General features: G+C 34.2%; 1 protein-coding gene across 1 annotated transcript in view; it reads left to right on the top strand.

Annotated features, from left to right (window-relative positions):
- Positions 1-3,285: 3,285 nt before the first annotated feature.
- The window catches only part of Hr4 (nuclear hormone receptor 4), a 132,631-nt gene continuing 122,886 nt past the window's right edge, over positions 3,286-13,030 (top strand). Inside the window, exons 1-2 of the mRNA XM_089732750.1 lie at positions 3,286-3,581; positions 7,654-7,739. The gene's annotated coding sequence lies outside the window, so the exon portion shown is untranslated. The remainder of the gene's footprint in view (positions 3,582-7,653; positions 7,740-13,030) is intronic.

Here is a 13,030-nt window from a genome sequence, read left to right as displayed (position 1 = left end):
CATATCACTCTTCTTGGTAACGATTATGCGGCATTTTTCCGATCACTGAGTAGCTATTGGATCCCAAGAAAATATCTTGTGCACGCGCTACCTGGAATCACTGCGTACGAACCACAGTGCATTTTTATTTTACTTTTTTTTTGTCTTTGTAAGTAGAGGATCATGCGGTCTGCTTTATAGTGGTTATCGTCACTCATGGGCATCAACAATTTATGACTGCTTTCGTACTTCGTTTGAAAAAGGACAAGTAATATCGCTCAGATAACACTCTCTTTTATCACGGTGCCTCAGTTCCAAGGAGTATCCTTTCCAGCTTTCCGAGAGAGCGGACTATGATATATAATCATTCACCATCGGGTGGGCTATAGAAGTATCTGCTTTCAAAGGAAATGAAAAATACAATTTTCCGCATCTAACTTCCTAGTTAATAATCTTAAAATACTGATGCAAAGTGAAGGATACCACCGTCTTGCCTATTTCACAATTTTATTTATTTTTTATTTATTGCTCAGCTGAGTGGTCGAGCTCACGGCCCACCTGTTATTAATTGCTTTCCGGAGCCCATAGACATCTACAACTTAAATGCCGCCACCTACCTTGAGGTATGAGTTCTAAGGTCTCAGTTTTTACAGTACAACGGCTGCCCCAGTGAATAAATACAATACCCCAGTGAATGAATACAATTGATACTTTATTAAAAGAGAAAAAGTTTTAAAATGAATAGCGTCATACGTTTTAATCTTTATAGACTCTAGTAGCTGAAGCACCAGGTAGATCATGAGTTTCAAATCAACTTCGATAACATTTTAAACTCAAAATAAAAATTTAAAGTATACTTTTTTTTATTTTTTTTATTGCTTAGATGTGTGGACGAGCTCACAGCCCACCTGGTGTTAAGTGGTTACTGGAGCCCATAGACATCTACAACGTAAATGCGCCACACACCTTGAGATATAGTTCTAAGGTCTCAGTATTGTCACAACGACTGCCCCACCCTTCAAACCGAAACGCATTACTGCTTCACTGCAGAAATAGGCAGTGTGGTGGTACCTACCCGTGCGGACTCACAAGAGGTCCTAACACCAGTAAACTTAAAAAATACTTTATCAGAAACTACTGAAATGTTAACTACGTATATAATTGAAATACACGAATTTGTTCAAATGTCTCGCGCGCTACATTGTTTTTTTTGGTTAAGGAATTTTTTAAACACACTTTTAAACGGTATAAAATTGTGTTGCCATCAAAATGTCCTTCATCATGGCACTAGATATAAAAGGTAAAATACAATGTTAATTAAAGTATATGAACTAAAAAATAATAACAATAATAATGAAAACAAACTAAACAGTATTAGAGTTACAGTATTAAAAGTTACATAAATAATAATGTGTACTAATACATAACAAAATGTGGAAAAGTAAATAAAAAAGAAATAGAAAAAATACATCTGAACATACTATACGTATAAAGTTTAGATGGGCCCCACCCTTCTCTAATGTACCAACAATGATATGACTTCGTTAAATTTGTTAAAAAGGAAACTGCTTATACATCGATTGTCTTGTAGACATAGTTCGAAATAAAAGTAACATGCTGCGCTCCATCTAGAGGTGATTGAACTATTAATGAAAGCTAACACTTTCTTCCATTAAACGTATATAAAAAGAGAGATAGGAAGACATTTTATTTATTAGTTTTTGTTCCTAATAGGACTACGAATCCGAGAACTGTCCGAAAACAATATAAGCGAAAACAATATAAATAGTTTTGATTCAAAAATATCAAAAAAAATTGATTAATCGATTAATGTTTTTTTTTTTAATTTGTTTTTAATAATTCAATTTTAATTTGTGTTCAAATATTTAAATTACTACTTCAATTAAATGATGATGATTTCGACTAATGAAATATTTTGGGATTTTGCTTAAGGTCAATGTCCCTAAGCTTGTTATGGATTAGTTGTTACTTTATTAAATTTCTGAACATGATTTTCTCTTATTAGTATGATGTCGTTGAATTTTTTTATTATTATGTTACAACTAGTAGATAAATACTACTAGCCACGCTCGTGGTTTCACCTACGTTTAATTTCAAATTCAAAAACAATATAAAATTTTGTTTTTTCCCCAAACTAAGAGTAGCTCATCTTAGTGACAGCCGCTCGGTCCATTTCGAGCTTTCGGTCTGTTGGTACGAATCACGGACCCGCGAATACTCTATCATGCATCGTCTTTTTGCGTTAAAACTGTAAAATTTCCAAAACAATTCGAAATTGAGTTAATATGCGGAATCATTTGGTATCACCAGTATTTTTCTTATAAATACTGTCAAAAGAGCGTAGTTTAGTTTTAGTTAAATTTTTTGGTTACCAGTATTTTGACTACTATAACAAAATTAATACATAATTTTATCTTACTTTAAAAGACAGATAATGTAACTGGAAAAAATAAAAAAATTATGTTGCAAAGATGATTATTATTAAAAATGTCACATGTTAAACCTTTAAAACACTCTCCTGTAAAATAAGTAAGTTTTGAGATTATACAGTTTTAATGCGAAAAGACGATATATTACCTCAGGTATACCAGTCGTTACCCGGGTCATGTTATTTACATGGTATCCTAAGTTACAGTCTTTGCGCAATTCTTCATCTAAATCGGTTCGGCCATGTGGGGTTTTTAGTACCAAACATACAAACTTTCACATTTCTAATATATATGTACCATAGTATTTTTATTTACAACAAATGAAGGCTAATAAGCCGCAAGGCTTCTATTAGCAACGATCTAATACATTTTCTGAAGAGGTCGTGTATTGGCCCCGAGAGCACTCGCCGAGACCGCGGCCACTTTCACTATCGACGGGGACCACTAGACTCAATGTTGTACAGCCACCTTGCTATATTAATATATATATATATAACGCGAGTTGCATTTTCTCTATTTCTCATCAAAATAAAAACTGCAGAAACACAACACCGAAACGGGTCATTGACATTGGTTTCGTAACATTTCGAAATTTTATTCATCATCCGCCTCCCCGGATTTTCCAGCCAGATTTTCAGAGCCATTCTATGTTTCCTGAATATTAGCGAAGGTGATGGTGTGTATTGTTCGAATTTTAAAACAGTCGAAACCTGTTGAGAGTACAGGGTAGCGGTTTGGGGGAAGGCATGCGGCTGTGCGAGGAAAACGTTATTGGGTTCGCACAGTGCGGGTCTGATTCCCGGCGGAAGGGTCCCGGAGGAGCGATCCAGGCGGGGTGGTGCGGCACCGGCACTGTGTCGGTCAGTCACCGCTTAACCGGCGTGTCGTGCGGTTGTTCAGCTATTTCGCGCTCCACGCGGATCTCCAATTCCGACTGCTCGATACCTTCTATGTTTATCTATCCTTCCTGGTGTATGAAACGTCCCCCGTATGAACTTGTGACGTGCTTTTAAATTTTCAGACTAGTGTGGCATCGACTGATGGTGACCGTTAATGTGAGAAATAAGTGAAGAGTGACTTGTTCAAAGGATTTTGAGACACAGGATTCTGTTTGGAATGCTGCAGGGGAGTCTTCTTCTTTGAGAATAGAAGGTCTTTAAAATTTTAAAACCTTGTATAATATTAATTGTTTTTAATTTTCATTTCATATAATTATTTTTCACGCAATCATTCTAGTAGGATTGTGTTTGGATTTTTACAGAAAAATGGTATTTGCAAATAGCAGCTTAAACGTTGAGTGGTTAATTGCAGTGTGGTGTAAATTATTTAAAAAGTAATAATTTGAATTAAACTGAACTCTAAAAAAGTTTTTGATTAAAAAATATCTTAACGTAAAGACGTATTACTTTAGTAGGATAACTAATATTTTTATGATGTAACGTGTTTTTAGGATTACAAATCGAATAAATATTAATAAAATTTAATTAATTAATTAATTTGTTTGGAATTAATGAGATATACACCCAGGATTACGTTGTAACATTTCATATATCAATCTGGTTAAGAGGTCAAAATCCTAGTCGGTCTAAAACACGCGTTCGTAATATATTCGGTTCTATTAAATTAGGTAGTATGGTAGATTATTTTAACGACTTCGAAGGCGGACTAGCAGTTCGAGCGTTTTGTCTGTGCCTCTGGTATTACTGATGTATCTATATGAACAACGATACCCAATCATCATCAGATGGACCTTATACTTGTTTCCCTTAAATGGCAATAAAAGTGTTTGAAAATTAATACTAGCCATTTTTGGAGCTTTAGCGACTTTGTCTCGAATCTTTTTTGTTAATTTGAATTTAAAACTATCGGGAACTATAATAAATTTAAAACTATTTAAAATAATCTCGGGTTTATTATTTTTTCCCGTCACGTCATCGTAGTTTTTATTATGTCTACAACTCGGGAAGCCCGATGAAAGTACTATGTCGATGCACTCCTGAGTAGTTGTGGTTCTGCTCAGAGATTTTAGTAAATAATGAGCAAATTCTACTATTACAGAGAAATTTTTGTATGTCCTTCGTTAGTTTGTCATTCATAAACTTAGTAGCAAACGAATGTATTTGAAAATGAAACTATATTGTGTAAGAAAATTGCACTTCCGGTTTTTTTAAACTAATATGAGACCGTCAAGTATTGTCAGTAAGTAATCGTCAAGGAATAAAGATTCAAAATTACTTTTAATTTTAGAAAACGATTGAGACTTGCGTCAGGTTCGCGTCTTTACATATATTTGAAACATTCTCCGTTATTTATCTGTATTTATGTAACACTCTTATATATTATTTAACACTATTTTGATTTCCTTACCACCATTAAAAGCTACGCATTTTGCCCTAAATATATACTCGCTTAAAAGCGCTGTTCAGTTTTTTTGTTCAAAAGCGTTTTACCTATGTACGGGCTAAAAAGGCTGAAATAGTTTATGATTAAAAAAAAATTAACGATTTTATTTTAACATTTTTTTTAGTTGTTATTAAAATTCCCACACAAAATGCATTTTCCGACTTTAGGTCTCTATAACAAGCTATCACATGTTTTCTGTTTAAGAATATCAATGGTCCTCCTACTCCCCAAAATCCTATACTTCGGTTCGTCTCATTCCAAGACTCTATCACAGATGGTGTTCCGCCATCGTTCACTATCGTTTCTGACGTCAAAAAATCTGATCAAACATTACAAAACTTTAATAGATAATTTATTATCGAAATCGTCTTCAAGGAAGAAATTTTTTTAATCATAAGCAACGAGAAAATATCGAGAATTACGACAGCGGAAATAGATGATTTATCACACTTGTTAGAAACTTTCCTTTGATCCAGTCGCTTAACACTTTTTTCGTCCATTAACTTAAAATTCATTTGAACTTTTGTTTATATGTTAAATTATTAATTGAAGTTTCGATTTTTATTTTTCGATATTCACAATTGTACTCGACTGTACTCGAGGAAAGCGTTTTGGGTTCATATCATTAAAAATATGCTAATTTTTTTTTTATTGCTCAGATTGGTGGAGGTTACTGGAGCCCATAGGCATCTACAACGTAAATGCGCCACCCACCTTGAGATATAAGTTCTAAGGTCTCAAGTATAGTTACAACGGCCGCCCCACTCTTCAAGCCGAAACGCATTACTGCTTCACGGCAGAAATAGGCCCCCGCCTGTTGGTGGTACCTACCCGTGCAGACTCACAGAAGGTCCTACCACCAGTAAAGTTTAAGTGAACGCTGAGGATGAAGTTATTTGTTAATGAACATATTACGCTCTTGATACTATACCTAAAAAAATAGTGCACATTTGAGAAAGATTCCACATTAGATTCCAGGTTGAAGTACCCTCGCACTTCAGCGGTCAAGCAATCACATGTTCCACTTTGACGTATAAGATTATATATAACTCAAATGCTATTGAGTATTTGATATCAATCCAAGCCTAACGAGGGTGGCAGCTTACGTATTGTGTTTATGGCTTCATTAAGCAGTTACCTGTTTCTTAATATAGATGAACTGTGAAGTCATATACTCAAAAGCCTAATTACTATTCAAAAGTACTTAACACAAATATTCATTGTAGATCATGACGATGTTGGAACGATCATACCAGTGGATTTATAATAAACTAGGTGACCCGGCGAACTTTGTTCCGCCTTAGAGGCAATAAATGAGCATGATTTTATCAAGGTCAATTTTTTATTTGAATAATTAATGTAAATTAAAAAAGCAAGTATTTTAATGATACTTTATTGGCCATGTATTTTTGTTGTTATTATTATTATTATTATATTTTCTTGTTCTTCTTCAGTCCTTTCACTTGCAATGTTTCGAACCCTAGTTGCATTACGGTTTCGTCGGGAAAGATTTGATCATGTTGATCGCGGCATGGCTTTCTTAATAATTACTTATCTCGGCAGCACAATAAGCTAATAGAAACTCGAAACAAACACATCAACCGGTCAACTTCAAAATTCTACTATAATTAAACACAGACTACAACATTACGTTTAGCTGTCACTTGCGTTTTGTTATTCCATATCAGCTGCCTTTTGTTATACTTCGTTTTATGTCACGTCCCACGGGAACGTGATAAAAAGTATCCTATGTCCTTCTCCTGGTTCTAAGCTACCTCCCCACTAATTTTCAACCAAATCAGTTCAGCCGTTCTTGAGTTATAAATAGTGTAAATAACACGACTTTCTTTTATATATACATACATATATAGATTCTGTAAGTGAAACTCCAAGCGTAACAAATCTTCAGAACTCAAATCTATACCTCAATATATGAGAAAAACCATTTTTTTATATAAAATATATAATTTCAATATTAATTCAATTTTACCAAGCATCGTTTAAGTTTAGTTCAAGACGACTCGAAAGCTTTGGAATAGAATGAAAAGGAAAACATGACCAATGAGCCAAAATAAAAAACAAAAAACAAAATATAAAAAAGAAGAAAATAGAAAGAGATTTTTTTTAATTATATGCAATTTTATTGCAAAATATAGAGATATATAGAATTTGTAAACAAGGTTTGCGTGTCTGTCTGTGCGTTCACCTTAATTATTATAATTCGGATGTGGTTTTCAGTGATGGGCGATAACCTTGTGTAAACGTTTAGGATGTTTTTACATTAATCAATTAGCAAGCATAAAATACAAATATTATAATTAGTCGGATGCCTAAATATAAAGCGTCTGCGCATGAAATCGTTAACACAACTGCCTCGAAGGTAAGTTCAACAACCAATAAATAGGATCTTCCACAGTCAATAACCATGGATCTCATTTATATATTTCATTTAACGAATTGTGGAAAATTTGTAGGGTATATTAGAAGCCTGATATCATTAATACGGAATATTTAATACGCCATGTGGTTCGATTTGAAGGGACAGTCGATTGGTTATATATAATATATTTATTTATATTTATATAATATGTATAATAGAATAGAAACTTCGATACTCACTCCGGCTTCGGTAACCATTTAATACCAGATGGGCCGTGAGCTCATACGCCTATCCAGGCAATAGCTAAATAAAATGTTAATCATAGAAATGGGAATTTTGTTAATTAAAATTCGAGTTAACGATTAACAAATTTTATTATTATTAATCACACTGATTTTAATAGTACTAATAAAAATATATATGTATACAATTTTTTTTCAGGTCAAAACAACTCTACATCGCTCTGTTTTACTAGAGATGAGGGAAAAGGGCTGAAAAAGTATACAACTGGATCAATAAACAAAAATGTGAGTATTCTTTATTATTTCAAAATAAGGTTAAGAAAAATTACCTACGCTATGATATGAAGTTACTTATACTACCGATTCTGTGTTTTTCGTGAAATTAAAAATGTGGTAGAAAACCATTTCACACAACTGCACACGGAATGTAAATAATTTTAGCAGTAATTCCACGGAGCTTGACATTAATTTGAAAATAGCCTGTGCATAATAACTCATTCACTAGGTTTCCAAGTTAGATACTTAATGAATTTTCAAACAGTCTACGACTATATATTAGAAAAACTAAAAAGTTAAGTAATTACTAAGACTAAAACAGTAATTAGTGGTATTGCATTGACTCGCATTTTCTCAGCTTGTGTAACCTAAAATTGTCAATCAAAGTACGATTGATATGACACTAAAATTATTGACTTTTTTCTTTATTATATTTAAACGTAGATATCAAAAGGCGAAGTATCTTATTTTGGAGTGACTGGGTAAAACTAAAATAACTCAAAAGTCGCTACAACCTAGAACTGCAAAGAAAATAATACTCATTACATTTATATTATGGAGGGAAAGCTGAAATTAATCCACAGATTATATTTATGAAAATTTGTCAAACTAGGATCACAGATTATATCAAATTTTATTAAAATACATAATAGAGATATTCTATAGTTGTCTTAATGTATGATTTCGAATATCGAAAAGCGTTGCCCTAAAATAGCATTGACTAAACGCCAAAGAGAACAATTGAATTTACAAATGACGATCTCTAGAACATACCCGTACATACATAATAACATGAATAGGCAGCGAGTGAAATGATTACACCAGGCAACAGTCATTGCAGGAAGCTACCGCAACTGGTTGTTTCGTTCAAATGCACGTTCTAGAAATTAGTTAAACCTATGAATGCGTTTTAAACAAAATTATTCCGAGAAACCATTTTGTTTCTATTCTGTAGCTCATATGGAACGGTCTATAGAAAATTTTATCTAAAAGCATTGGCGTTAGGCATCATAATCGTATACAGCTCGTATCATAGAGTATTATTGCTGGAATAATGCACTGCCACTAGTTTACGAGGTCTTTCACCGAACACATTATATAGGTCAGTTAGATTAGCAACGCTCCCCTACTTGCAACTACTCAGACAAACACACACACAATATTTTTAAGTGACACAATATCGATATTTAAGTTTCGTGTAAACTTTCGATTTCCTTAGCGTCCACCATCTTAAACAGAATAGTATTCGAACGATAAAATTTACGTTAATACTTTCTTGAATTATTATTTTTAATTTATGAAAACGAAATTACTCACATATTTTTTCTAATATATTCATTAGCATCCGTGGAACGGTATTTGGCAATTAATTGATGTCTGAACCAAAGTGTCCCATTCTATAAATATTTCGAGATAACGGTGTCTCCTGTAAATATCAGCAAACTACTTAATAGTTAAGTCGCCTCGATTAAATTAGTAAGTTCCATGTAGCGCACTATTCTCTGTACGGTTCCTTGTACCGACAATTATGTATAACGTTTTGTTTTAAATATTAAATGTAGGCATTTGAAAGCGTCGCAGAAATACTAGGTTAATGATTTCCTATGGCGTTGTGTTCTTAAGGTCTGACTTGCCCTAGATACAGTAGGCACTGTTTCTATTCCTTATCGTGTTATTATTGTTTCACGTATTTCTAATAATTTACGTTTCTCATGTCCTACATCCTGAACTAAGTATATAATATGAATTGATAAAAGTTTATAAGGTTCCGCTTGCAAAATTAAGTGACGGATTCAATTCGTTATTGTTTCATTAATATTTATTGATTTGAGTATCTTTTCTGTTCGATCATTTTGTATGTTAAAATCATGACCATTAATTTAATTTTTCATTTCACAATAAAACAGACAAGCATACGTGAGTTTTGTTTTACTACACCGGGGAAGTGTACTTTCGTACGTAATTATGTTCGCCACGTATTAAATAAAGCGCTTATTTTGGTTAGCAAGCAAATATTATTTAAAAAAATTCTTTAAGTACGAATCCAGTCTTAACAAAAATTTAAACTGTTGATAATACCTAGGTATGTAAGGCCAATGACATGTCCACTTAAATAGAAAAAAAAAACATGCGTGTGATAACAAAATGTTTTCACAAATCTTTCCGTGTCAACGGATAAAACATTGTAGAAACTTATTGTGGAAGATTAAGGCGAAATGTAACAAGTAAATGTAAATTAATATTTACAGAGCATATCCAATAAATATTCTGGTATAAAATTTCAACAACCATTCCTGAAGTGACGTAACATTTAAATCGATAATTGTAACATATAAATTGATATATTATGAATTGATATATATTAAATCACTATTCTAGTTTTCTTCCGTAAAAAGATTCTGATATATTAAGTTGATCTGACAGATGTTATCCTGTCAAATTTTTAAGATATACGTCGGTCATCGTTTTCTTAAATTTTTTTAACAAATATTTTTAATTTTTATTGAAAAATAAGTTTAGTCCAGCCATACTTACCGACAAACAGGATTATTGTTTTTATTTATTTATTAATAAGCCACATTTTCATATGTAATAAGTGCTTAGTTTTTCGTATGATCATGCCATTTTATTACTGAAATTGAGTACACGAGCTCCACGGAACAGATGTGAATACTGCCATCCAATTTGAAATAGTCGATCAAAATTTTAATTTTATTTAACGTATAGTTTCCGTTTCCTGGCTATTTTTACCGCGAAGCAGTAATACATTCTAATTGAATTTAAATAGTTGAACTGCTATTATACAATGCAACTGAGACTTCAAGCTCATGACGCAAGTTAGGACGTTGTGATGTCTATAAACTGCGGTAACTTAAAAATCAGGATTTCGAATAAGACGTTTTATCTATACTAATATTATAAAGCTGAAGAGTTTGTTTGTTTGAACGCACTAATCTCAGGAACTACTGGTCTGATTTGAAAATTTCTTTCAGTGTTAGATAACCCATTTATTGAGGAAGGCCATAGGTTACGGCCATAGGTCACGGTAAGGCCAATACAAATGGAGCACCAATAAATAATGTTTCAAAATAGTGGTTTAAATAGCTGTTTAACATTCTATAATTAAAAAATATTTTTCTGCGTAAATGAAGTGGGCGTAAAATTTAGCGTTATGCCAAAGTAACTATTCCACGCGGACGGAGTCGCGGGCAGAAGCCAGTTTTATTAAAAAGTCTGAATTACGGTTACAATTTACGAACAGTGGATATTCCGGCGCGGCGTTCCGCAAGGCTCTAGACTTGGCCCGCCCCAGTTTCGGCAGGTCGCCGGCCGATCGTGAACTCTGCACTCGCTTCGATCGCTACCGCTCTGCCTATTTTTGTTTTTGTTCTTTTGTTCACCCGTTTACAGGCTTTTTGCAATACGATAAAAAAAATACAAAAAAATATATATATATACAATAACAGTTTCGTTGTGTCTGTTGTTTTAAATGCAGCTTAGTTTAAAATTAAGTAATTTATGAACTATTTCAAAAAATTACAATATTAATTGTAAATACTTTAAATATATTATGGATAAATAAATTACCTTCTCCGTTATTTTTTTATGTTTACGTTGAAGGTATACTTGTCCGATGCCACATGTTACAATTGTTCGGGCACCCCTTCGCGATTCGGCCACACGAGTCACAGCTATGGGGTCAATGTCCGCGAGTGGTATATAGGTCAACTGGAGGCGCCTCTTCGTCTGTATTATGTCAGCCAAGTTGTCTTTAGACTCAACCGCTACGCGAATTTGAAACTTCTTACTCAATAAGAATTAACTGCTTTGAAACTTGTTTGCGTAACAGGAACCGATTCGTTCGTGTTGTTTCGACTTTTACTGCAAACGTTATTCAGATATTCATTAGTTCATAACTAGTTATTATTCATGTATTATTCATGAAATTCATATTTAGGAAGGGGGTTATTTTTTTAATGCAATGTACTTACTGCGTTGAACATTCCATATTTAAACTGGATACCGTTATTTTTAGGAAATATAATTCGATACGTGCAAAATAACAATTACTTTGGCGTGAATGGCCAACGAACTTGAAGGAAGTGGTCTGGCATGTAATCAAAAGGCTTTCTGTAGGCTCTTTTAGCTTTTATCTCCGTTGGAAGCTCGGTTCAAACGCTCAACAGCTGCCTCATATGAAGCATCACTTAACCTCATTTGTTAACTACATTATAACCCGAACGAGTTCAGGAGTAGTAACGTTGAACGATCACTCATTTATACCGGACGCTTCTTAAGTCGGTAAAGTTATAGGTCGGCTGCTGCGCTCGGGTAAAAGGGAAAGTGTCGGAGGCTTCCTGCTTGCACACGGAAGCGCCTTAGTTCAATGAACGTAACTGCATTTCATTTGGCCGATAGTTTTGCCGCAGTGAACCGCATAGATGTCACCATGAAGTTATTATACCTACAATAAAAAAAACTGGCAATTTAAAAAAAAAGAATGAAACATTTTTACATAAAACTATTTTTTATTGTTATCTGTGGTGCATTTATTTTATTTTATTGCTTAGATGGGTGGACGAGCTCACGGTTCACCTGATGGTTACTGGAGCCCATAGACATCTACGACGTAAATGCGCCACCCACCTAGAGATATAAGTTCTAAGGTCTCAGTATAGTTACGACGGCTGCCCCGCCCTTCAAACCGAAACGCATTACTGCTTCACAGCAGAAATAGGTGGGGCGGTGGTACCTACCCGCGCGAACTCACATGAGGTTCTACCACCAGTAATTAGTTAGCATTTAGTTTTAGGCGATTGATGTTTTCATTTAGTTTTAGCATTAAACAAGCTAAGTCAAAATACAGCATATACAGCTAGTTAGGGTCACGGCTGACGTCACGGTGCAACAGCACTGTTTTTACTTTCGTTAGAGTGCGCCATTCACAGTTCTCGGAACGGAAATGATCATCATCGCACGAGGTAACTGTTCAAATCGTTTTTGTCCGAAGAAAGTAAAACAAGAATCTCATCACGTTAGATTTCTTTACTTCCAGTGCACGTATGTCATCAGACGTAAGATCCAAAGCTCTTTTTTTGTTTTGCTTAGATGGGTGGACGAACTCACAGCCCACCTGGTGTTAAGTGGTTACTGGAGCCCATAGACATCCACAACGTAAATGCGCCACCCATCTTGAGATATAAGTTCTAAGGTCTCAACTATAGTTACAACGGCTACCCCACCCTTCACGGCAGGAATAGGCAGGGTGGTGGTACCCACCCGCGCGGACTCACAAGAGG

The sequence above is a fragment of the Bombyx mandarina genome, chromosome 15 (assembly GCF_030267445.1).
Source record: "Bombyx mandarina strain Sakado chromosome 15, ASM3026744v2".
NCBI classification, from domain to species: domain Eukaryota; kingdom Metazoa; phylum Arthropoda; class Insecta; order Lepidoptera; family Bombycidae; genus Bombyx; species Bombyx mandarina.
The sequence above is the reverse complement of the archived record's forward strand: the minus strand, read 5'-3'. Positions and strand labels throughout refer to the sequence as shown.